The sequence below is a fragment of the Chiloscyllium punctatum genome, unplaced genomic scaffold, assembly GCF_047496795.1.
Source record: "Chiloscyllium punctatum isolate Juve2018m unplaced genomic scaffold, sChiPun1.3 scaffold_440, whole genome shotgun sequence".
NCBI lineage: Eukaryota > Metazoa > Chordata > Chondrichthyes > Orectolobiformes > Hemiscylliidae > Chiloscyllium > Chiloscyllium punctatum.
This window is the reverse complement of record NW_027310174.1, coordinates 2,341-28,497: the sequence shown is the minus strand read 5'-3', so window position 1 is coordinate 28,497 and position 26,157 is coordinate 2,341. Positions and strand designations below refer to the sequence as shown.

The window sequence follows — 26,157 nt, the reverse complement described above, 5'->3', positions numbered from 1 at the left end:
CCAGAGTCAATGGTAATGCCACCAACCTTGGCGACTGCTGCTTTCCCCTGGATTGTATTTACCCTGAACAGGTTCCAAATCGGTGTACTTGTTTTTGTGGAGAATTGCCATAGGGTATTCCTGCATTCTCTGCCTACTCCGTTCCCCATTCCAGGTGGTCGCCAACTTCCTCTCTGTCTTGAACACAACAGGGAGCAAGGACTCATGTTGGATTAAATTGCCCTTATTTAAATGCAACAGGTCAGATAGGTAAACCTAATGTACTCACAACATGGATCTTAATGCGGGACTGGGATATTATAGTCATTACAGAAATATGATTGGGGCGAGTCTTGGGTGTGACCACAACACGAAAGCTCTTATCGATGAAGTTCTCAATATCTCAGATGATCCTGAGTGCATCCAGTTCCAGCTCCCGAACACGGTCTCCCAGGAGTTGCAGCTGGGTGCATTTTCCACACGTGTAGTTACCAAGGACTGTGGGAATTTCTCTGAGCTCCTCACATCCCGTATCAACAGTCCTAACTGCCATCTCCATTGCTGCAAGACTAAAGTTTAAAGGACTTTTTTTTGAGCTTGCCTGTAGTTTTCGCTGAGCTGCTGTTGTCCAAAACCTCTTGAGCCAAACATTACTCCTGACTCTGCTACCAACCGCATGTCTCTCTACCCCTTCACATTTAGTTTTGGTTAGGGAAGGAGGGAGACACTCAGTGATGTAGCACTTGGGCATTAAGCACTCCTTGACACCTGGCCACTAACTACCTGCTCTCCATCCAAGATCACTGATTGGCCTTGGAAGATGTCTTACTGAGATTTTCCTTCTGGTAGTGCTAACTGCACTGATGCTAATCTTGACCCCGGCAGCCAATCTGCGTTGTCACAGTCCCTTGGTCCTTTCTGTCTAAGAGTACTGCATTTATTAATTCCATGAATCTATCGACTGCATTCCAAACTGTGTCTCACTCCACAGCGAGAGAGGTTGATGTTCCAGAGAATACAAGGCGATTGAAAAAATGATACAATTCGACACAGGGCCAACAATATGTCTATCCGCTCACTGAGTCTGCTTTTCCACTCAATTAGGTGAGATCGATTTTGATAATCCCCCATTCCACTTGTCTGCATTTTCCCCATAAACCTTGTATGAGAATGTCTGCCTCAATCCTAAAGATATTTAATGAGCCAGCCTCAACAGCCCGAAGAATTTTCGAACATGATTTCCCTCTCACTGATGTGAGACTTGGTGGTCTTTAACCCCATGCGGTATTTCTAGCACTCTGTTTGAAAGTTGTATCAATATTAGATATTATCCTGTCCTATCACACCTTCTCTGTGGCCAGAGGCAAAACAAAAATGAAAAGTTAAGAGACAGTATTCTCCTCACGTCAGCCTAAGATACAGCGCATTCTGGTCTGTGCATTTGACTACTCTCTATCCCACAAAAACTTCCAATTCATTGCCAGCTTCTGTATCAATTCACTCAAGGATCACACGGTCACTCTCCTTGAATCCAGGAACTCCTTCTTCAAACTGAAGACCGAAAGAAAGTCAGTGTTTAACATATTCTCTGGCTCCGTGCACAGGCTGCCCCCTTGGTCCTTAATACTCCCCATTCTCTCCCGCGTTATCCTCTTCCCCTTAATAACTCGAAAGAATGTCTTTGAATTCTTGCTCATCTCTACCCTCGAATGTTTTAACTCCCCGCCAACATTTCTGCTCTTCTACTGACTTTTTAAGTTTTGCCCTACACTTTCTATATTCTTTTCGGACCTCCGTGGACCTGCTCACTTTGTAACTGCTTTAAGCTTCTTTTTCCTTTTTAATTCTGTTCGGAAATGTGTCGACACCCGAGGTTCTCTGGGCTTGTGTTCCTAAAATTTATCTTCGGTGTAACATGCTGGGCCGATACTGTCATCAATTACATTTTGTTCAAGTGACCCCCTAACTAGCGCCCCACGCTGTTCTGCTACAGTTGCACCCAGAAGCATCTGCACTTTGGCCAGATCCTGTCATATATTTTTCATAAAATCGGTCTCCAAAATCCAAGAAGCTTTTATTTTTCAAACATTTCTGGGTCTTTTCCTTAGCAAACTCAAGACATAGGAGACACGGTCACTGGTCCTTTCATGCTCACCCCAATCCTGCCTGCAACATCTGACTGGCGTCGTTCCCCACGGTGAGGCCCAGCACAGCCCCGCCCATTGTTGTATCTGCTACACGTTGACATAACAAGCTCCCAGGAATAAATTTCAAGGCATCTGTCCCCTCTTAAAAATGTTATCACTGCCCGAATGAATGTTTGGAAGTGAAATGCCTGAATATAATGACCCCATTGTTGTATTAGCACACCTCAGTAAATTGGTTCTATATCAGCTCCTGTACTTTGTTTTGTTTGGGAGTCTATAATATATCCCCAGCGGTGTGTCTTCATGGTTTTGATCCTGAGCCCTAACCACCAAGCCTCATTAGATCCTTCTTACTGCAGTAACTTTCTCCACAATTAGTAATGCTACCCCCTTTCCTCTTTTACCACCTCTCCTGTCGTGCTTCGAGATCTTGTACGACAGGACATTGAGTTGTCAGCCCTGACCTCCCTCAAACACATCTCTGTGATGGCAAAAATGTCACAACTCTCCATTTCACCTCATTCCGTTATCACATCTGTTTATCCGATAACATTCCCAGCATTAAGGTAAACAAAATCCAGCCTGGAATGTAACACCTGGAATACTCTATAACGCGGAGTTCGTTCGTCATTCATTGTTTGTTCTCAAGCTGCCCAATTCATGAACCAATCCTATACCTCTGGGAATGAATGAATATTTGTTGAATTGTAATTTCTCTTTTAATAAATGTATTCATCAAATGCAGCTTTCCAGAACTAAACAGTCAGCTCCACATGCAACGGGTTTCTGCTGATTAATTCCCTGTTCAGTGTGCAGAGGGGAGAGCTCGAAGTAATGGAGAAAGTGAGAACTGCAGGTACTGGGGATCAGAGTCGAAACGTGTGGTGCTGGCAAAGCACAGCCATTGGGGCAGCATCTGAGGAACAGGAGAGTCAAAGCTTTGGGAATCAGCAGTTCATCAGGATCTGCTGTTCTCACTTTCTCCATTACTTAGTTCTGGAAAGTTGCATTTGATGAATACAAAGAAGTATGAGAGATGACTTGATAGAGGTTTATAAGATGACGAGAGGCAAAGATAGAGTGGATAGCGAGATACTTTTTCCCATGATGCAAATATCTATCACGAGGGAGAAAAACCTAAAGGTAACTGGAGGAAGGTTGAATGGAGATGTCAGAGGTAGGTTCCTTTCATAGAGAATGGTGGATGGTTGGAATGTACTGCTGGCAACTGTAGTAGAGTCAGCTGCATTGGGGATATATTAAGAGACGATTGGATAGGCAATTGAATGATAGTATAATGAAGGGTATGTAGGTTAGTCTGATGTTAGAGTAGGATAAAGAGTCGGCAGGATGTCAAGGCCAAAGGGTCTACACTGTACTGTTCTATGTTTCACTCAGCATGTGGATTCTTTTCAATTGTTGAATGTGTGAGGGAGTGATGTGTGTGAGATCAGGAAGCTCTGTAGGGGCCTTGGGCCAAGGCGTCCACTTCTGGGGTGCATTTTTACAGTCACCTGAGTACCAGTACAACATGTGTGTGATGACCTACACCAGACAGAATCTGTCAAGTTCTGTTATTAAGGTGATTCTGGACTTGTCATTTGCTGCTGTTTTCTTCAGATAGATTTTGTTGGTTGACCCATGTATTATTTTTTTGTCCATCAACAGAGATGTACAATTTTATTTGTATACTGGTGAATGTGAAGGTGACATTTATTGGACACGGGTTTGGAGCTTTCTTTGCGAGACACAATGTGCTGCAGAATACTGTCAACTTGTCTTTACCCAGTGTCTGGTCCAGATAGCAGATGCTTGGAGTCTGGGAGGCAGGCCAGATATAATCACCATAAGTAACTTGTGCGATGTGATTCTGAGACTCCATGTCCATTCATCTGCCCCCAGTCAAGGCTCAGACCGAAGATGGAGTCGAAATAATTTGTTGTGAAATAATGTTTGAATGACTGCCCTGACCCAGGTGGAAGCTCTCTGGATTCATTTAAGAGCAGACAAATGTCTTACCCAGTATCACAGGCAGCTGTGCATGAATTCAAATCTTTTAAAGTCTTTTTTCAATGTAGGTTATGATTGCAATCTGATCTGATAAAATCAGATATTTGCTATGATCGTGAACTGTGATTCACAAAAGTGTGAAATATCATTATTTAACCAAACAATAATTGCATCACCTCTGAAAATAATTAGGTTGATGTTATATTTATGGAACTAAAATATACTTTCCTGCCAACATTTTATGATACAAAAATAAAGATTGTATATTTTATTTAATACCGAACAAAGAACATGTTATCTGACTATAGTGGTGATCACAATTACATGCTTTTGCATACATGAACATCATGTAACCACAAAAATACATCATCCTCTCTCACTAGTATTCTCACATACGGATGAGGAAGGACACCACTTCAACTGGGGCAACACATCCCTCCTAGGACAAACCAAATAGAGGCACGCACGAGGATTCCGAGAAGCATTGCATTTCAACTTGAACTCTATCAACAAACACACCGAGTTAGACCTCAGCCATCACCCCTGAGAAAAGGAACAGGACGTGACTTCACCGCAGGAAATAACATCACCACAGGAAATGACATCACAAACCCAAAGAAACTCAAACATATAAATAGAAAGCAGGAAGTTTCAGCGTTGGTTCCCCTGAGGCCCACTGAAGATGAAGATGGTAAAACATCTCGAAATGAACCTCCCAGCTCAGCGAAGAAGCCTACATCCAAAATTTCAACCTGAGCTAAAAATCTTCTCAAAACTCGCTGCAATTGCACACTCATTGTCAGTATTTAAATGAATACATCGTTGCTCCAACATTTGGAAAGTCGTTGGCTTCTGAATGATTGTATTTTTCGAGTGAGAAAACTATTGAACAGTAATATAGAAATTGCGTTCTTACATATTTATGCATAATCGATCAGTTTAATTTCTCACCAAATGTGCGAGCTTCAGTTATTTTCCAACAATTGAAAAATGACAATAATTCAGAGAATATTAGATTAAATAAATGATTTATGTTATTAAATTGAAGTGAACAACAATTTGAAACCTTGCAATTTTCAGAATGAATGGTATTTAATGTGAAATGTGAAAAAGAATGAACAACATACATCCGTGTGAGTAAACAGTCAGACATTTTCGAAAGAGTATTGTGGCAAAGCAAAGGAAATATTTGTTTTATTTGTTGGGATACAAAATTTAAAATATTCGTGTGCTGAGTACTAATTAGACTTCATCAGGAAGCTGAACTTGCAATACTTGCATTATAAATGGTTATGCTACAGCAAAATGATCAGATATTTGCCAACATTTACAGCTGGAAATAATCTGATACTGGCTTTGACTTGCATCTGTACCTGATAGAGAACAGAACTTTAATGTACACAATGAGGCTATTGGAACAGTGTGTATGCATCAGCTGAGGAAGTGTCTCCCAAATCCTCCCATTTGCCACCTCTATCACTGTTGCCCTTTAATTTGGGAAGGTTAAATTATATATCCATTTCCCTCTTGAGTCTTCATTCACAAATCTCCCAGGTAGGGCATTCCAAATCCTAACAACTCTCTCAATAAAGAGCTTTTGACTTATCTCACTCCAACGTCTTGTGCCGATGATCTTGAAACTGGGATGATGTAATGCCAGCTAAGAGAAATGAAGTATTCTTATTTTACCCTGTTTTTTTGCCATAATTTTGATCACTGCAATAAGTTCACATCCTAGTCTGTTCTGATCAATCAGGAGTAAGTTCATTACTCTAATTTCTCACATCCTACCTTTAACTAATTTCTTCATTCCACTTATCATTCTGATTATTTATAAGGTTCCAGGTATTCTTCTTCAAAGTAATGAAGGGTGTGTGTGTGTGTGTGTGTGTGTGTGTGTGTGTGAGAGAGAGAGAGAGAGAGAAAACAATTCTCTGTAATGTCTGAATTACACCCAATGCCTGGTGTAAAAGAGGTAAGGATTAGGTAACGATTAACATATGGTAAAAGAGCTACTTCAGGGGCGATGATTTCAGATTTCTGGATCATTGGGCCCTCTTCCACGACAGGTGGGGGCTTTAAGAAATGGAGAGATTGTATCTTAACTGGAAGAGCACCAACATCCTAGTGGGGAGGTTTTCTCGTGCAAATTGGGTGGATCTAAACTAATAAACCAGGAGGCTGGGAAACAAAGCAGCAGGTCAGCAACGGAGCAGAATGTAGAGGTGAGTCTCATGACGATGCTGCGAGAAGGAATCAAATCAGTCCAAAATGTTAGTTGGAGATTGGAATAAATGATCGAGATGTATGTCAACGATTAATAAATGAAGATGGAATGTATGGGGTTCGTGAAGGAGTGCGGTGTGTGAGATCAAGGAGCTCGTACTCAAGAAACTATTAAAGGGGAAAAATAAATTGAAACAATCTTATTTAAAATCCTTAGGCCTAAAAGCACACAGTATTTCGAATAAAATTTCTGAGCTGGCAGTAGATACAGACATAAATGGGTATGGCCTGGTAAGGATGATTGTAACATGGTTACAGGAAGATCAGGACTGGACAGTGAACTGCCCATGGGTACTCCGTATTCCGAAAGGATAGACATGAAGGTAAAGGAGGTGGAATTGGTGTGTTGGTTAAGGATGATATCAAGGCTATATTAAGAAATGATATTGGCACTAGGGAGCAAAATTAAAATCAGTCCAGGTGCAAATAAAAAGCAACTGAAGAAACCTCTTTGGAAGAGTAATTTTCAGCCACCGTCTCCCTAAAATACTTCTGAGGTCGGAAATGATGAAGGTTCGTGACAAGATAACAACGGTGGGATACACGTGCATATTGAATCAATTAATCAACTTGGCAAAGGGTAGGCTCCAAGAACAAATCGTAGAGTATATGAAGGATAGTTTCTAAGAACACATGTCATGGAACCAACCAGAGAGCAGGGTACTTTAGTTTTGATATAAGCAAGGAATGAAAAACGATCTTGCAGGAAAGGATCCTCTTGAAAAGAATGACCACAACATGCTGTAGTTTCAAATTTAGATTGAAAGAGTGAGGACAGAGTCACATACGAGAGCCTTAGTGTAGGGTAATGATACTTACAGTGGCCTAAGGAAGGTGTTGGTGGGGTGTGGGGGAACAGTCAAAGGCAGGACAGATGAAGAAATTTGGCAAATACTTAAGGGGATACTAAATGCCTCTCAATTAAAGTATATTTGTGAGAGAAGAGGAATTGCATGACAGAGAAAATTTATATCATGTCTTGATAAGGAATTCAACGACAACATGAGGGCAAAAACTAGGGCAAATCATACTGCACAAGTTAGTCATGCTCCGGGAGATTGGGTAAGGCGGTGGCCTAGTGCATTACAGCTAAACTGCTCATCGAGAGACCCAGACAATGTTCTGGTGAGCTGGGGTCGAATCCAGCCATGGCAGATGGTGGAATTTGAATTCAAATTTGGGATTAACAAACTGATGGTGAGTTCTGGATTAGTGATGCTGGAAGAGCACAGCCGTTCAGGCAGCATCCAACGAGCAGCGAAATCGACGTTTCGGGCAAAAGCCCTTCATCAGGAATAAAGGCACTGAGCCCGAAGCATGGAGAGATAAGCTAGAGGAGGGTGGGGTGGGGAGAGAGTAGCATAGAGTACAATGGGTGAGTGGGGGAGGAGATGAAGGTGATTGGTCAAGGAGGAGAGGGTGGAGCGGATAGGTGGAAAAGAAGATAGTCAGGTCGGACAAGTCAAGGAGACAGTAAGTGAGCTGGAAGTTTGAAACTAGGATGAGGTGGGGGAAGGGGAAATGAGGAAACTGTTGAAGTCCACATTGATGCCCTGGGGTTGAAGTGTTCCGAGGCGGAAGATGAGGCGTTCTTCCTCCAGGCGTCTGGTGGTGAGGGAGCGGCGGTGAAGGAGGCCCAGGACCTCCATGTCCTCGGCAGAGTGGGAGGGGGAGTTGAAATGTTGGGCCACGGGGCGGTTTGGTTGATTGGTGCGGGTGTCTCGGAGATGTTCCCTAAATCGCTCTGCTAGGAGGCGCCCAGTCTCCCCAATGTAGAGGAGACCACATCGGGAGCAACGGATACAATAAATGATATTAGTGGATGTGCAGGTGAAACTTTGATGGATGTGGAAGGCTCCTTTAGGGCCTTGGATAGAGGTGAGTGAGGAGGTGTGGGCACAGGTTTTACAGTTCCTGCGGTGGCAGGGGTAAGTGCCAGAATGGGAGGGTGGGTCGTAGGGTGGTGTGGACTTGACCAGGTAGTCACGGAGGGAACGGTCTTTGTGGAAGGCGGAAAGGGGTGGGGAGGGAAACATATCCCTGGTGGTGGGGTCTTTTGGAGGTGGCGGAAATGTCGGTGGATGATTTGGTTGATGCGAAGGTTTGTAGGGTGGAAGGTGAGCACCAGGGGCGTTCTGTCCTTGTTACGGTTGGAGGGGTGGGGTCTGAGGGCGGAGGTGCGGGATGTGGACGAGATGCGTTGGAGGGCATCTTTAACCACGTGGGAAGGGAAATGGCGATCTCTAAAGAAGGAGGCCATCTGGTGTGTCCTATGGTGGAACTGGTCCTCCTGGGAGCAGATACGGCGGAGGCGGAGAAATTAGGAATACGGGATGGCATTTTTGCAAGAGATAGGGTGGGAGGAGGTGTAATCCAGGTAGCTGTGGGAGTCAGTGGGTTTGTAAAAAATGTCAGTGTCAAGTCGGTCGTCACTAATGGAGATGGAGAGGTCCAGGAAGGGGAGCGAGGTGTCAGAGATAGTCCAGGCCCCAGCTATGCCTGTCTCTTTGTTGGCTACGTAGAACAGTTGATCTTCCGTAATTACACCGGCACCACTCCCCACCTCTTCCTCCGCTACATTGATTACTGCATTGGCGCCACCTCGTGCTCCCGGGAGGAGGTTGAGCAATTCATCAACTTCACCAACACATTCCACCCTGACCTTAAATTTACCTGGACTATCTCTGACACCTCGCTCCCCTTCCTGGACCTCTCCATCTCCATTAGTGACGACCGACTTGACACTGACATTTTTTACAAACCCACTGACTCCCATAGCTACCTGGATTACACCTCCTCCCACCCTATCTCTTGCAAAAATGCCATCCCGTATTCCCAATTTCTCCGCCTCCGCCGTATCTGCTCCCAGGAGGACCAGTTCCACCATAGGACACACCAGATGGCCTCCTTCTTTAGAGACCGCAATTTCCCTTCCCACGTGGTTAAAGATGCCCTCCAACGCATCTCGTCCACATCCCGCACCTCCGCCCTCAGACCCCACCCCTCCAACCGTAACAAGGACAGAACGCCCCTGGTGCTCACCTTCCACCCTACAAACCTTCGCAGCAACCAAATCATCCACCGACATTTCCGCCACCTCCAAAAGACCCCACCACCAGGGATATGTTTCCTTCCCCACTCCTTTCCACCTTCCACAAAGACCGTTCACTCCGTGACTACCTGGTCAGGTCCACACCCCCCTACGACCCACCCTCCCATTCTGGCACTTACCCCTGCCACCGCAGGAACTGTAAAACCTGTACCCACACCTCCTCACTCACCTCTATCCAAGGCCCTAAAGGAGCCTTCCAGATCCATCAAAGTTTCACCTGCACATCCACTAATATCATTTATTGTATCCGTTGCTCCCGATGTGGTCTCCTCTACATTGGGGAGACTGGGCGCCTCCTAGCAGAGCGATTTAGGGAACATCTCCGAGACACCCGCACCAATCAACCAAACCGCCCCGTGGCCCAACATTTCAACTCCCCCTCCCACACTGCCGAGGACATGGAGGTCCTGGGCCTCCTTCACCACCAGACGCCTGGAGGAAGAACGCCTCATCTTCCACCTCGGAACACTTCAACCCCAGGGCATCAATGTGGACTTCAACAGTTTCCTCATTTCCCCTTCCCCCACCTCATCCTAATTTCAAACTTCCAGCTCACTTACTGTCTCCTTGACTAGTCCGACCTGCCTATCTTCGTTTCCACCTATCCGCTCCACCCTCTCCTCCTTGACCTATCACCTTCATCTCGTTCCCCCACTCACCCTTTATACTCTATGCTACTCTCTCCCCACCCCCACCCTCCTCTAGCTTATCTCTCCATGCTTCAGGCTCGCTGCCTTTATTCCTGATGAAGGGCTTTTGCCCGAAACGTCGATTTCCCTGCTCGTTGGATGCTGCCTGAACTGCTGGGCTCTTCCAGCACCACTAATCCAGTATGTATTTTTCAGCATCTGCAGTCATTGTTTTTACCAAACTGATGGTGAACATGAGTAGATTGTCAGAAGAAGCTCACCTGTTTCACTAATGTCCTATGTGGAAGGAAACTGCCATCCTTACCTGGTCTGACCGATATGTGACTCCGGACCCACATCAATGTAGATAACTCCTAACTGCCCTCTGGGAAATCAAGGATGAGCAATAAATGCTGGCCTACGCAGCAATGCCCACTTCCTGTGAATTGATGAAAACAAACAAAAAAAAATCAGCAAAGGGTTAACACACAACATTAAAAGAAGCTATGACAAGAAATGAACGGAAATATAAATACTGATACCTGTAGCTTTCACTAGTACATAAAAAAGAATCGCAGAGTGAAACTAAGTGATGGCTCTTTGCAGGATGAAACTGACAAAATAACGATGAAAAACTCAAAAATGGCAAAGGCACAAAAGCAATGTTTTCTGTTTTCACAGACTACACTAAAAACTATAGTTCCTACAGAGGACCTTGTTGGGATTACTGCTGTTTGTCATTTTAATAAATTACCTAGATGAGGGCATAAAATGATGTGGTAGTAAATTTAATGATGATACTAAGGTTGGTGAAGTGTGGATAGTGCTGAACGATGTTGCAGGTTACAGAGGGACATAGATAAGCTACAGAGCTGGGCTGAGAGGTGGCAACTTCAGGTTAATGTGCAAGAGTGTGAGGTGATTCATTTTGGAAGTAGCAAAATGAATAAAGAGTACTGGGCCAATGGTAAGATTCTTGGCAGTGTCCACGAGCAGAGAGATCTCGGTGTCAATGTACGTAGATCACTGAAAGTTGCCAATCTGTCTAATAGGCTTGTTAAGAAGGCGTAGAGTATGTTAGCTTTTATTGTAAGAGGGATAGAATTTTGGAGCCACATGATCATACTGCAGGGGCACAAAACTCCGATGTGGCCGCACTTGGAGTACTGTATATTTCTGCTTGCTACATTACAGGAAGGACGTGGAACGTTTGGAAAGGGTGCAAAAGAGATTTACAAGGATGTTGCCTGTTTTTGAGAGAAGGTCTTATAAGGAAAGTCTGAGGTAGTTGTCGCTGTTTTCATTCGAGAGAAGAAGGATGAGAGCTGTCTGAATTGATCTAGAAAAGATAATCAGAGGGTTAGATAGGGTGGATAGTGTTATGAATCTTTAAGTGTATATACCTTCAAGAGATTTGAAAGGCTGGCCAGAGTAGTGGAAAAATTAAAAATGTAATATTTGGTCAAACAGCTAGCATTATCTGGGTTGCTATGAAACAAATTCAAATTTAAATTCAGCCAATCAGTTTAAATAATGTGCCAAGACGCCAAATGCTAATCAAGTTTGTATTTAGTGTTTGTACAATAATAAAACCAATAAAACAATCCAATTTTTGAAGGTATAAATATCAAACATTTTGAACAGTTGGCCAGAGCTGCAAAGAGCAGCAAGCCGCTAACAAGTCCAGCCTGGCAGCAGAAAGATCTGCTCTCAAGGGCGGCACGGTGGCACAGTGGTTAGCACTGCTGCCTCACAGCGCCAGAGACCTGGGTTCAATTCCCGCCTCAGGCGACTGACTGTGTGGAGTTTGCATATTCTCCCCGTGTCTGCGTGGGTTTCCTCCCATAGTCCAAAGATGTGCAGGTCAGGTGTTAGGTGCTGGGGTAAATGTAGGGGTATGGGTGAGTTTCGCTTCGGCGGGGCGGTGTGGACTTGTTGGGCCGAAGGGCCTGTTTCCATACTGTAAGTAATCTAATCTAATCTGACAGGGACCTTTATCAACCAAAGACCTGGGAAGCAGAATCCCCAATAATAAGGAAGGAATATCGAGAAGATTCGACAGCTGCCTGGTTTTGAAATAAGAGTTTTAAAAAAAATCTTCATCAGGATTTTTTGATCGGGCTATTATTATAGAGGTGGAGGTATCAGTGTGCATATCAGTCTATTGGTTAGTGAAAGCGGCGAACTTGCAAAATTTTTGGCAATACCATGATGACTTTTAACAAGGTAAGGTGCTTTTTGGTGATTCAACAGAAGAACAAATGTCTGTGGTAAGCAGTTTACAGGTGCCCAAATTGAAAGAATGGATCAAACCCGTTCAGTTAGCAGGCCCAAGCAGCATTTTTATCCAGGCAACAGTTCGAATGCTGCCAATTAACTTCAAACGGCACTTGGAGATTAGGAACCATTTTTGCGTTAACAATATGAAACTAATCATATACTAAGAATTTATTGTGTCAAGGAGATATATATAACAGAGAGGCAATTGGACAGAGGGGGGGAGTCCACTGCTAGCTGAAAAAAACGATGACAGGGAAGTGTCATCTGTGAAAGAAATATTGGGGTCTCACACAAAATCTCCATGCCCTGCCTAAAAACCTCTATCCATCAATAAAGGTACACAACACGCTGAGCAAATATTCTTGAAACCAGAAAACAACTGAGAAGGCATTTCAGGCAGAGAAAGACGACGGAATAAGATACAGAAATTTCAAGAGATTCCATTCTGGATGAACTTTGAGAAACTAAGTTTTAATTTTACTCAGTACTACTGGATTTATGAGTGGAATCCGCATTAATGAAACTGCATATCATGAAAATCTTGTTTTTTTTTCCGGAAAACGTAATTAGTTACAGACTGCTCGTTCAGTTTGTTAGTGATTTGTTCACTGTTCAAGTTAGAATCATAGAATACATAGAGTAGGGAAACAGGCCCTTCGGACGAACAGGCCCTCCAAAGAGTAAACCACTCAGATGCAATCCTCTACACTATTGACTATATTTACCCCTGACTAACGCACCTAACCTCCACATCCGTGAATACTATGGGCAATTTGGCATGCCCAATTCAAGTAACCTGCACATCATTGATTGTGAGAGGAAACAGGAGCACGTGTTTGACCCCACGCAGACACGAGTAGAATGTGATAACTACACATAGACAGTTGCCCGAGGTTGGAATCAAGCCTGGGTCTTTGGCACTATGAGGCAGCAGTGCTAGCCCCTGAGCCACGGTGTCACCCTTAGACAATCAAATAGTACTTGTTAATTACAAAATGCGTGAAAGGATTCCATTTCATTGAACCATTCCTTTATAACAAACTGGGTTGTCAAAAAGGAAGTGGGTTACATCACTTGTCACACTCTCTTCGCTGGGTGCATTGCTTTTAATTATCAGATGGATGTTGACCTCCACTTCATTATATTATAGAGAGTTCGAAGTGGGTCAAGTGAATGATATATTGGTATATGGGGCATAGCAGGAAATATGTGTCTGTGTTTGAATAGATTGGTGATTTGAATGAAAAACGGTGCATTAATCCAATGGAGAGATTGCAAAGCTGAGGCACAGAGGAATCAGACACCTGGATAACAAAAAAAAACACGTTGCGTGCACATCATAGGGAGGCGATATAAATTTTCAAACCTTTTGAAAGAGAATACATTCAGGAGTAGGGAAGATATCCTACACTTTTGTAGGGTACGGTGAGACCACATTAGGAGAGCTGAGGGCCCAATGACATGAAAAGCAGTCCAGAGAAGATTCACTCAACTGATTCCTGTGAGGAGCATTTATCTCTGAAAGAACGTTGTCAGATTGGCTTTGGATCAGTTAGGGTATAGGCAAATGACGCATGATCCCTTTTAAACCCATAATATTCTGAGTAGTCTATTCAAGTTGAATGCTGAAACAATATTTCAATTTGTGCGAGAGATTTCCAGAAATGGATGGACTCCTGGAAACTGGAGAATATCCCAGTGAAGGAGTTTGTGATTGTTTTAACCATCTCAAAGGGTTCTGCGTCTGTGGGAACATCCCTCCCAGAGAGTGATGAAACGTAAGACAATGAATATTCTAAGACACAGTCAGACAGTTTATCGGCTATGAATTATGAATTAAAGTTATAGGGCATAGCCACAATCAGATCATCCATGATCTTATTACATGGCAGACTTGGTTCAAGTTGTCCAATCACTTACTCCTGATCTTAGTTTCTTTGTAGCTATTGCCTTTAGATACTGACAAATAATGAAAGCATTCTCAAGTGCAAAAAGGCTCTCCCTTTCAGAATGATGAGCACAACTTGCAAATGTGATTTTTAATCAGCACTGCAAAAGCGCTCGTGGAAGTTTCATGGAGTTACAGAAAGATCAGATGCTTAGGTCAAAGTAAAAGCCTCATTAAAACTGCGTTAAAAATCAGACAGGTTAGAATGGATGCCGTTAATTGAGCAGATTCCTGTCAGTTGTTCTTGTAAGGTGAATTCCATTAGCAAGACCAGCATTTATTGCCCATGTCTAATTTCCATTCAGAATATGGTGGTGAACCCCAGTGATCCTCGTGGTGCAGGGGCACTAACTGATATGTTTCAAAGAGAGCCACAGAATTCTAAACAAGTGACATTTAAGGGACAATGATATTGATTCAAGCCAGGATGCTGTGTAACCTTGGAGATTGTATTCCTCACCACATGATGCTCACAGCGATGGAAATAGTGGGACAATCTCTTGCTGTTCTTATTTTGGGGGGAATGTACAGAGTAATGGAGTTAAGGTCATTTCTGAGGGAGCCTGAAGTAGCATTTTGAACACAGAGCTGAACTTTCGTTTTACGTACGCTCTGCCAGCTCTGCATGTTTTATTTATAAACCTTGTGAATAATTTAGGATGAAAATGTGTTGCTGAAAAAGCGCAGCAGGTCAGGCAGCATCCAAGGAGCAGGAGAATCGACGTTTCGGGCATAAACCCTTCTTCAGGAATGAGGAAAGTGTGCCAAGCAGGCTCAGATAAAAAGTAGGAAGGAGGGACTTGCCGGAGGGGCGTTGGAAATGCGATAGGTGGAACGAGGTTAAGGTGAGGGTGATAAGCCAGAGTGGGGGTGGGGGCGGAGAGGACAGGAAGAAGATTGCAGGTTAGGAAGGTGGTGCTGAGTTCGAGGGTTGGGACTGAAACAAGGTGGGGTGAGGAGAAATGAGGAAACTGGAGAAATCTGAGTTCATCCCTTGTGGTTGGAGGGTTCCTATGTGGAAGGTGAGGCGCTCTTCCTCCAGCCGTCATGTTGCTATGGTCTGGCGATGGAGGAGTCCAAGGACCTGCATGTCATTGGTGGAGTTGGGGGCGGGGTATTTGAAGTGTTTTGCCACGGGGTGGTTGGGTTGGTTGATCCGGGTGTCCCAGAGGTGTTCTCTGAAACGTTCGTCAAGTAGGCGGCCTGTCTCCCCAATATAGAGGAGGCCACATCGGGTGCAGCGGATGCAGTAAATGATATGTGTGGAGTGCAGGTGAATTTGTGGCGATATGGAAAGATCCCTTGGGGCCTGGCAATTAGAATTTCTCATTGCTAGGACTAAATCTAAAGTTGCCCAATCTCTAATGGATTGTGCTATGTTAAATTTAAACTGAGGAGTTGTGGGTGGTATTAATTGCACATTTGTCATTGTACGTTCCCACTTTTGGACTTATGATGGAGGGAAGGACATTGATGAAGCAGCTGGATATGGCTTGGCATGGGATATTTCGCTGCAGAACTGGGCCCTTGGAATGCAGTACTTGGAGGTGCGTAGTAAAATAGGGCTGAGTCAGCATGACTTCATCAAGGAGAGGTCTCGCTGACCAGTCTGGCAGAATTATTTCAGATGAGAATGTGCAAGTTTGACAAGAAAGGATGTGATTTGATTGGCTAATTGGGACTCTGCGAAATATGAATCTGCCTTAAATTGAATTTTGTTCATCTATTGGTTACAAGTTGCATAAGTAGAGATATAAAAACATTTAAAAATAAAAACACCACAAATTCAATACAATAACGATGGTTGGTCGGGGGATGTGTTATTTCTGCATCATGTGGTAGCTGGAGACATTCGCTGTCTCGCTCAGCAATCCTAACCTGCGGTGTGACCAGTTCACTAACTGTGCTATCCACTCCCTCCTCAGCATCGCGGATGCTCCACAGTGAGTCCATCCGCAGCTCCAGAGCCATCATGTGGTCATACAACAGCTGCGGCTGGACACATTTCTTGCAAGTGTAAGAGTCAGGAACGACAGACACGTTCCTAAGCTCCCACATCAAGCAATAGTCACATGGCACGTGTCTGAGGTCCCCTGCCATTGTAAGCTTAACTTTATATGAACTAACTAAAACCAAACAATGCACTTAAATAAATGAAAAGGATGGATAAGATATAAAATCCTTACCTTACAGGATCATTTTCTTCTGGTTAGTTGAGCGGGGCGTTAGGGAGATATACGTGTCCTATCTCGGTATAGCCACAGCCCAGATATAAATTAAGCCCTAACCTTCCCATCAGCCCTCGCTTCACTCCTCCTCCTCTCCCCGCCGCTCTGGAAAAATGGAGGCTGTTGTCAAGCAGGTTTGGTGGAGGTGATAGATATCAGATCCTGTAATCACTGGACTGATTCAGAGGACTCCTCTTTCCCAGTTAATGAACTCACTCTTAAGTATTTATTGTCAAGTCTGTCCATTTTAAATACAACGTAATTGCCGGAGTTGTGCTGAAGTGATATTTACATTTTCATGCGACAAGATTATTCAATGCGCCAATGAGGTTAGGAATAGGATGGAGGTAGAGTTAAATACATGGGCAAAGAACTGGTAGAGGAGGCAGCACTTCCAATATGTGTATCATTGTGTTTCCCAAGTCCCTCTCTCAAACAAATCTCTATAATGTTAACATAGCAGTGATATATACTCACCCAAGCTCCACGTTCATGCGTCTTGCCTGTCATACTCCTCACATTATAATCAGTGCACTTCAGACTGCCAGGATCATTGTGTTCAGTAACCTCTGTCTGTTTGTTGTTGGTCTTAGTTGTACTGGGACTAGTCACCAACCCCGCCTCAGTCGTGTACTTGTGGACCTACTGCTCTGGTTCCCACTGTTCCCCCCTCCCCCCAACGACCACACTAGCTTAAACCCTCCTGTTTGACAACAGCAAACCTGCCTGCCAGGAGATTGCTGTCAGTTCAGTACATCCCGTTCTTCTTGCGAACATCCTACCGACCTGAAAATCCCAATGATCCCCATATCGGAGATTGCTGCCAATTAAGGTCCATCCTGTCCTTCTTGTGTATATCCTATCGACTCAGGATCTGATGGCATTGGGCTGAAGTGTGTTTATGTCAATGCAATAATTATTATGGGTAAGGCAGATGAGCTTACAGCCTGATTCAAAACATGGAACCATGATGTTGCAGTTATTACAGGCATTTAGTTTGGAGAGGGACAGGACTGGGCGTTCAACATTCCAGGTTATTGTTGTGTTAGATGAGATATAAAGGAAGGTAAAAGAGGTGGAGGAGCTGTATTACTAATCAGGGATCATGTTGCATTTGCTCTCAGAGAGGTCGTACTGGAGGGCTCATCCACTGATGCAATATGAGTAGAGTACAAAAATAAGATTGATGCAATTACTGTGTTCGGATGATACTATAGTCCGTTCAACAGCCACCGAGGCTTTGAGAACAAATGTGTGGACCAGTAATGGAAAGGTGTAATAAAAACAGAGTTGTCATTTTGAGTGACTTCAAAATCCCCAATATGAACTGGGACTCCCTTAGAGCAATTGGCTTAGACGGGGCAGAATTTGGTGCATCCAAGCGGGTTACTTGAATCGGTATGTGGGTAGTCCACTCCAGGAAGGGCCGTACTGGACCTCGTATTGGCTAATGAGCCTGGACAGTTGACTGACCTTTCAGGGACAGCATTGTGGAATCATTTTGGAAACTCCTTCAGTTTTAAGATAGCTAAGAACATGGATAAGTCAGGACCTTTTGAGAAGCTATGGAATTGGAGTAAGGCAAGTTATGTCAGTATCAGGCAGGAGCTAGGGAGTGTTAATTGGGAGGAGTAGCTATCAGACAAATCCACATTTTGTATGTGGCAACTGTTTATTAAATCCTGATTGCAATATCATCTGGCGAACGTCCTCTTGACTGTTCGAATTTCAATCTATTTTATTTGAACAGATATTTCGAAGTCGCTGTATACCAGAGAACAGAAAGAGATAATGGATGATTGTGACCTGTGTCCTTCACTGAATCAGATTGTCTCTACAGGCAACTAATATTTTTATTGTGGGTCAGAGCACCACAGAATTAATAGAGCACAGACGGAAGCCATTCAGTCCTTCGTACATTCACAAGCTCTCCAACTATGCAATCAGAAAGCAGAGAGAGTTATTGGAGATAGAGAGAGAGAGAGAGAGAGAGAGAGAGAGAGAGAGAGAGAGAGAGAGAGAGAGAGAGAGAGAGAATGAAATAGAAAGAAAGAATGTGAAGGGAGATGAACAGAGAGGAGAGAAAACGGAGTGACAGAGTGAGTGAGAAATGAAGGGGTGTGAAATGGGGATGAAATTAGGTAGATCAGGAGACAGCATGAGGAGACATAGACAGAACATGGAAGTTTTATTTCAACATTTCCCCTGAACCAAAAGGTCTTTGTTTGGGAGCCATACCCTGTGAGCACCATGGTGATACTGGTTATGATCCCAGATCATTTATCTCCTATAATATCACAGAGTTGAGTGGCTGACAGCTAAACAGAATCCAATAGACCAATTGACTGACTCCAGAGAGAAGGTGGATTAATTTAAATAGACTGTGCCAATGGTAGCAGGAACTGATAACCCCCTGAGACACTGTGCGAGTGACTGAGCCAGAGAATCTCAGTGAGGGGGATCACTGTCAGAGGGGAAATCAGCATCTCAGCTATGGGTCAAGTAATGACTGAAAAGGTTTGCACCCCACTTCCATGGTTTAGTAATCCACATTTCACTTCATACAGCTCGGTATCATGAGGGTATTTTAACAATCCTATCTCTTTGTACATTTCATATTTTGATTTGTCGAGAAAATCATTTTGACCCTGTATTTTGTGTTGAATAAACGCATATCATTTCTGGGGAAGAAAGTACCTGTTCTGATGGGACAGCTTTTATCGGATCCATGTTGGGACCAGAGTCCGAATGAATCGCTTAACTAGGGCGATAGACAGAGATGTAAATGGAATAGGAGTGGGGGAACGGGAATCAGTTATCGGGGGAATTAGAAACCTGAATTAAAAGAGGATGTAAGAGTGCAGAATTCAGGATAGATTATTAAAATCTCCATCACAGACATAAATAGCATTGAGTATCTAGAAATGATTAACAAACAAACTTCAAGCACACTGGAATATGAATGACAATGAGAAGAGAGATGGTTAATACGGGACTGGCAGCATTATATCTGAATGCATGCAGTATGAGGAATAGGGTAAATGAATTTGTGACCCAGATCGACAATGGCAGGTATGGCGTGATGGGCATCACGGAGATTATGGCTGCAAGGGGATCAGGATTGGGAGCTAAATATTCCAGGATATGCACCCTATCCAAAAGATACACTGGTGGGCTGATGAGGTGGGGTTGCCTTATCGGTAAGAAATGAAATTAAATCAATAGCAAGAAATAACATAGGGTCAGATGGTGCAGCATCTGCATATGTAAAATTGAGGAAGCACAATGTTAAAGCAACGACAGTTGGTGTCTTATACAGGCCTCCAAACAGTAGTGAGGAGCTGGGCCATCAGATATATCAGGAGATAGAAAAGATGTGTAGGAAAAGCAAGGTTACAGTGATCATGGGCGATGTCAATATTCAGGGGGAAATGGGAAAATCAGATTGGTAGTGGATTGTAAGAAAAGAAATTCATGAAATGTCTACAAGATTTTTTTTTAGTAGCTTGTGGTGCAATCCACGAGGGAACAGGCAATACTGGATTTAGTGTTGTGCAAAGAGGCAGACTAGATAAGGGATCTTAAATTGACGCAAGCCGTCGGAAGCAGCGATGATAGCATGGTTGAATTTATACTACAATTTCAGAGGCAGAAGATAGAATCAGAGGCAACAGTACTTCAGCTGAATAAAGGCAACTGCAGAGGCATAAGGGAGAAGTTGGGTAGAATTGACTGGGAGAGTAGCCTTGCAGAAAAGACAGTAGAACAGCAATGGCAGGAGGCTCTAAGAGTAATTTAGGAGACACAGCAGAGATACATTGCAAGGACAAAGAGGCATGGTACAGGGAGGATGAGGCAACCATGGCTGACGCGGGAAGTTAGGGATAGCATCAAAGCAAAGGAGAGAAGTATATAATGTGGTGAAGGGCAGTGTGAAACCAAAGTATTGGGAAGCTTATAAAGACCAACAGAGGGCAACAAAAATGTTTCAGGACGGAGAAAATTAAATAATGAGGTAAGCGAGCCACTTAGATATATAAAGTGCAAAAGAGAAGCAAAAGTAGATATTGGAAATGATGCCAGAGAGGTCGTGGTGGGGAACAAAGGAATGGCTGAGGAACTTTGCGTCAGTCTTCACAGTGGAAGACAGGATTACTTTCCCCAAAAAATCAACAGAGTGAGGGGAAGAACAGAGTATGGTGTTCATCACCAAAGAGAACGGGTTAGAAAACTGAACAGCCAGAATGCAGATAAATAATCTGGACCAGATGGACTACACCCAAGCCTTGTAAGGGAGATAGCTGAAGGTGTAGTGCAAGCGTTAGTTGTGATCTTTCAGGAATGACTAGAATCAGGAAAGGGCAAAGTGGACTGGAAAATCTCTAACGTGACACCCCGTTTAACAAGGGATTAAGGCAGAAGACAGAAAATTACAGACTGATTAACCTACCCTCAGTTGTGAGTAAGATTCTGAAATCCATCATGAAGGATGGGATTTCTGAATACTTGGATGTAGATGGTAAAATAGGGCAGAGTTAGCCTGGTTTCATCAAGGGGCGGTCATGCCTGACAAACATACTAGAATGTTTTGAGGAAGTACTGAGCAGATTAGGAGAGCCAATGGATATTATCTACCTACACCTCAAGACGTCCTTTGACAAATTGCTACACTGGAGGTTATAGAGAAAGGGGACCCATTGTGTCAGAGGCAACGTGCTGGCATCGATTGAAGACAACAGAGAGTAAGCATAAAATCTGCCATCTCACGATGGCAGTCAGTGACAAGCATTGCCACAAGGCTCAGTGTTGGGAGCACCAAATTTCACCTTATACAGCTAACGATCTAGATGAAGGAACAGAGGGCACTTTGGCTAATTTTTAGTATTAGAATCACCATAGTGTGGAAACAGACCTTTTGGCAAAATAAGTCCTACACCAACCCTCCGAAGAATAATCCAAGCAGACCCATTTTCTGCTGACTAAGAACGTAATATCTGGGCAATTTAACACACCCATTTCACCTAATCTGCACATGTTTGGACTGCAGCAGGAAACCAGAACACCCTCAGGGAACCCACGCAGATATGGGGAGAATACACAAACTTCAAACTCGCATTGACCCGAAGTGGGAATCGAGCCCGTGTCCCTGAGACTGTACTAACCACTAAGCCACCATGCCACCGATAGCTTGATGTTCAGACAGTACAAAGATATGAAGAGGGTCAGATAGCATTGAAGAGGTAGTGAGCTTGTGGAAAGTTGCTCCACCGATTCTCCTCAGCTTCCCAAACCTCTCTACTTGAACCCCACCCTTCCTACCACAACAAGGATAGACTGCCATGATCCTTAACTTCCACCCCACCAACCTCCAGATAGAATCATCATCCTCAACTTTTCTGTCACCTCCAGTCAGACCCCACCACCAGAGATTATTTCTCTCCCCACCCCTATCAGCATTCTGCGGAGACCATTCCCTCCACAACTCCCTCATTAGGTCCACGCCCCAACCCCCCAACCAAGCCATCATCCACTCCCAGCACCTTCCCTTGCCATCCCAAGTTGTGTAAAATGCGCGCCCACACCTTCCCTCTCAACTCCATCAAAGGCCCTAAAGGATCCTTCCACACCCCGTAGACATTGTACTTTGTCCATTGTTCCCTGTCTCCTTTACATTGAGGAGACAGGATGTCAAATTTTGGAACGTTTCAGGGAGCATCACTGGGACACACACACACACACACACACACACACACACACACACACACACACACACACACACACACACAATGACCCTACCACCCTATGGCCGAAAACTTAAACTCTCCCTCCTAATCCGCCAAAGACATGCCAGTCTTGGGTCTGCTCCACTGCCAAACCCAAGTCACCGAACACCTGGAGGAACAACATCTCATCTTCCACCCTGGGACCGTGCAACCACACGGTATCAATGTCAATTTCACCAATTTCCTCATCTCACCTTCCCCACCTTATCTCACATCGAACACTCCAACTTCGCACTGTCCCTTTGAACTGTCCAATCTCTCCATCTTCCCTGTCCTTCACGATCACGATCCACCTTCGTCGAACTATCGCATTCCATGCTACCATCCCCCCAGCCTCAGCCTCTCCTATTTATCTTTCAGCACCGTTTCGCCCACCCTGCTCAATCCTGACAAAGAGCTTATGCCTGAAACGTCGCACCTCCTGCTCCTCGGATGTTGCCTGACCGGCTGTACTTTTCTAGCACCACACTTTTGGGCTATGATCTCTTGCATCTGCAGTCCTCACCTTCGCCTGCAGAAGGATGTGGGCAGTTTGGGAGATTGGGTAAAGAGCTGGTCAATAGAGTACAGTGCGCGAAAGTGTGTGGTCGTGCTCTTTGCCAGAAAGATAAGAGGCATGGACTATTTTCAATATTAAGAGTAAAATCAGAAGTCAGAAGTGCAGAGACTTGGGAGTTCTAGTCCAGGAGTCTCTCAAGGTCGACTTGCAGGTTGTCACTAGTAAGGGATGCAAATACAATGAAGCTATTCATTTCAAAAGGGTTTGAATATAAAAGCAGGGATATACTTCTGAGGCTGTATAAGGCTCTGGTCAGACTACATTTGGAGCATTGTGTGCAGTTTTGGGCCTCGTATCTCAGGAAGTATATACTGACACTGGAGGATGTTCAGAGAAGATTCATAGGAATGGTTTTCGAATGAAAAGCTTAACATATGTGTAACATTTAAGGACTCTGGGTCAGTATATGATGGAGTTTAGAATTATCTGGGGAATCTAATTGAAACTTACCAAATACTGAATGACGTGGACAGACAGGATGTGGGAAAGATGTTTCTACTGATAGGAGAGACTAGGACTCTAGATCCCAGCATAAAGGGAAGACTTTTTAGAACAGAGATAAGGAGAAACTTCTTCAGCCAGAGAGTCGGGGATCTTTGGAATTCACGGCCACAGACGCTGGAGAGACCAGGTCATTATGTATATTTAAGACTGAGCTCGATAGGTTCTTGATTGTCAGGGAGACCAAGGGTTATGGGGAGAAAGCGGGAGAGTGATGTTGAGAAGCTAAACAGAAATAATCAAATGGCGGAGCAGTCTCAATGGGCGGAAAGGCCACATTTCTGCTCCTATGTCTTCTGATCTTATGGTTAATGTTGGCTGTCCTCATCCCTTACTATAGCTGCATCATGATTCTGACCTAATGATTTATAAAGAGGCACGTTCCAATACTGATGACTGGCAATATCATTATCTCTCCCTCCAGTCGCAGCAGCCATTTCCTCCAATTCTCTCTGATTTCTGTCTCCTCCCCAATGTCATAATCACACAGTAATTGAAGTCTAATAAATTATACTTTATCAGAGTTCATTGACATCAATAACATCAACAGCATGACCCTTACTTGCCCCTTCTCATCCTCAAATAACAATCTGAATTGTATTTGTCATGTACAATTCTCTGTTAACATATCCATGCAGTTTGCCTGTTATAATCCATGTTATATTAAACACATTTTCCCATCAGATTTTGGGCTATAAAAGTTAATTCATCAATATAATCACTGATCAATAATTTCAGGCTATCATTTCCATTGATAAATGGAGAAACTCGTTTATGTTCCAACAATTCTCTGTCATTGCTCTCATATCCAAGGCAGATTGAATGATTGCACACAAACAATCTGCCATCTCCAACATCCCTTCCCACAGTCACTCCAACATATCCCATGCAGACTGTGAAAATTTTAAACGTTATTTTGAATTTTAATAAAATTAATATTGAATTGAAAGGGTTTAACTGGAGCTAATTGTTCACCGACTGTGATTCTTGTCAATCTCTGTGGATTCTAATTATCCCAGTGGAGGGTTTCCATCGTTAAACGATAAATGGGCTCTGTCAATGTATTATCCGATAGTGTGAGAGGGAGTATTACCGACAGCACTAACAGGGATCAGCAGCTCCAAAGGGAAGGGAGGAGAGATCAGAATCTGAGAACATTACACTTGAATGTTCCCACAATGAACAGGAGTTTATCCTTGGGTCTTTACTTTCTTTCTCAGCCTTGGATATCATTAGCATGGCGGATCCAGGAAATCCTTTGGATTATTCAAGGTGGTTACTAACCCATCCTCACTATAGTTGGTGTTCTTAGTAAGTCATTCTCTTTGACTGTTAACCTGGGTCGAACTGAATTTCTGCTCATGATATGTAAATAATAGGAAATGGCAATCAATGTCTTCAGTTCCAATCAAAAGTTCCTTTCCTTATAAAATATATAAAGCAAATTACTATTTACAAATTACTCACAGATATGCGAGAAGGAACTCAAACTCCATAATCCTTTCTGTCCTGCACAAATTTTCATTTCCATATCCTCCCTACCCACCAATGCTGTCCATTACCACCATTATGATATCCCAGTCGCCTCCTCAGCCTCAGTGCAACTCCTGAATGAACCATCGTTTGTGTTTTTGTTAAATCCGATACAGCTGTTTCATCAAATCTCTTCAAACCACATGTCCACTACAAAATAATTGCATTTGAGATGTTTAACTTGTTCTCTGAACAAAATCTGTCAGATGTAAGACAGTGTATAGTGCTCAAGTCAATGACACTTAACCTACTGCCATTGAATAATAATCCATTGACATCTCATGAAAGAAATTGATATAATTAAAATGAAACCATTATCATTTGTGAGAAAAAGCCCATCTGCTTGCCTCATGTCCTTATGAGAAGACAATGGGTCATCCTTGCCTGGACAGGTCTCCGTGTGACTGCAATCCCACAGCAATGTAGTTTATTCTTTACTGTCCTGTGGAACAGCTGAACCAGCCACTCAGTTTCAGATCGGTATAACATGCTGGTCTGAACAGGGCTGCACACATCCTGTGAGGGAAGAACAAAGGAAAGATAGCTCCTCCCTCTCCGTGTTTACCATATTCCCACAGCCCATTTCCATTGGGGGAGGTGACCATTCCTTGTTTTAGGTGGATTCTATATCTTTGAAGTTCTCCACAAGAGTGATGTTCATCTCCATCTCTGGTGTTGGCTTTATTGATGTTGATGTACAGACGGAAGGAACTTGTAAATTTCACGTCAGTCTCAGGGCATAGAGAAGGAATGGCTTTTTCACACCACAGGAAAGAAACAGAGACGGCAAAGTGAGGGAAGGGAATTATTATGATCATCCCTGAGAGTGTTGTTGAGGCAGTATTTAGGGTATTGTGGGCAGATTTTCTCTCCTTTATAAGGAATGATCTCCTCGTCACAGAGAGAGTGTGAAAGAGTGTCAACAGACTAATCACAGGAATCATTGTACCATGAGGAGTGAGTGAAGATTAATCTGTAGCTCTGTGACACAATAAGAGGTAATTGCATTGAAACTTGAGGGGAATGGGCAATCACTCATTATGTTCTAAACAGACACTAAGAACGTGATAAATTCCATTGTTTGTATTTTTTTACGCGGGTTATAATTCTCGATAGTTTAAGTGCCTCTGAGAACGTTTCTCCTACTTCAGCCCTACTCTCC

General features: G+C 43.6%; 1 long non-coding RNA gene across 2 annotated transcripts in view; it reads left to right on the top strand.

Annotated features, from left to right (window-relative positions):
• LOC140472772 (uncharacterized) overlaps nucleotides 1–5,125 on the top strand; it is a 49,579-nt gene extending 44,454 nt beyond the window's left edge. For both annotated transcript variants that reach the window (XR_011957850.1, XR_011957849.1), the window contains exon 8: nucleotides 4,520–5,125. This is a non-coding gene — a long non-coding RNA (uncharacterized lncRNA). The remainder of the gene's footprint in view (nucleotides 1–4,519) is intronic.
• The last annotated feature ends 21,032 nt before the right edge of the window (nucleotides 5,126–26,157 follow it).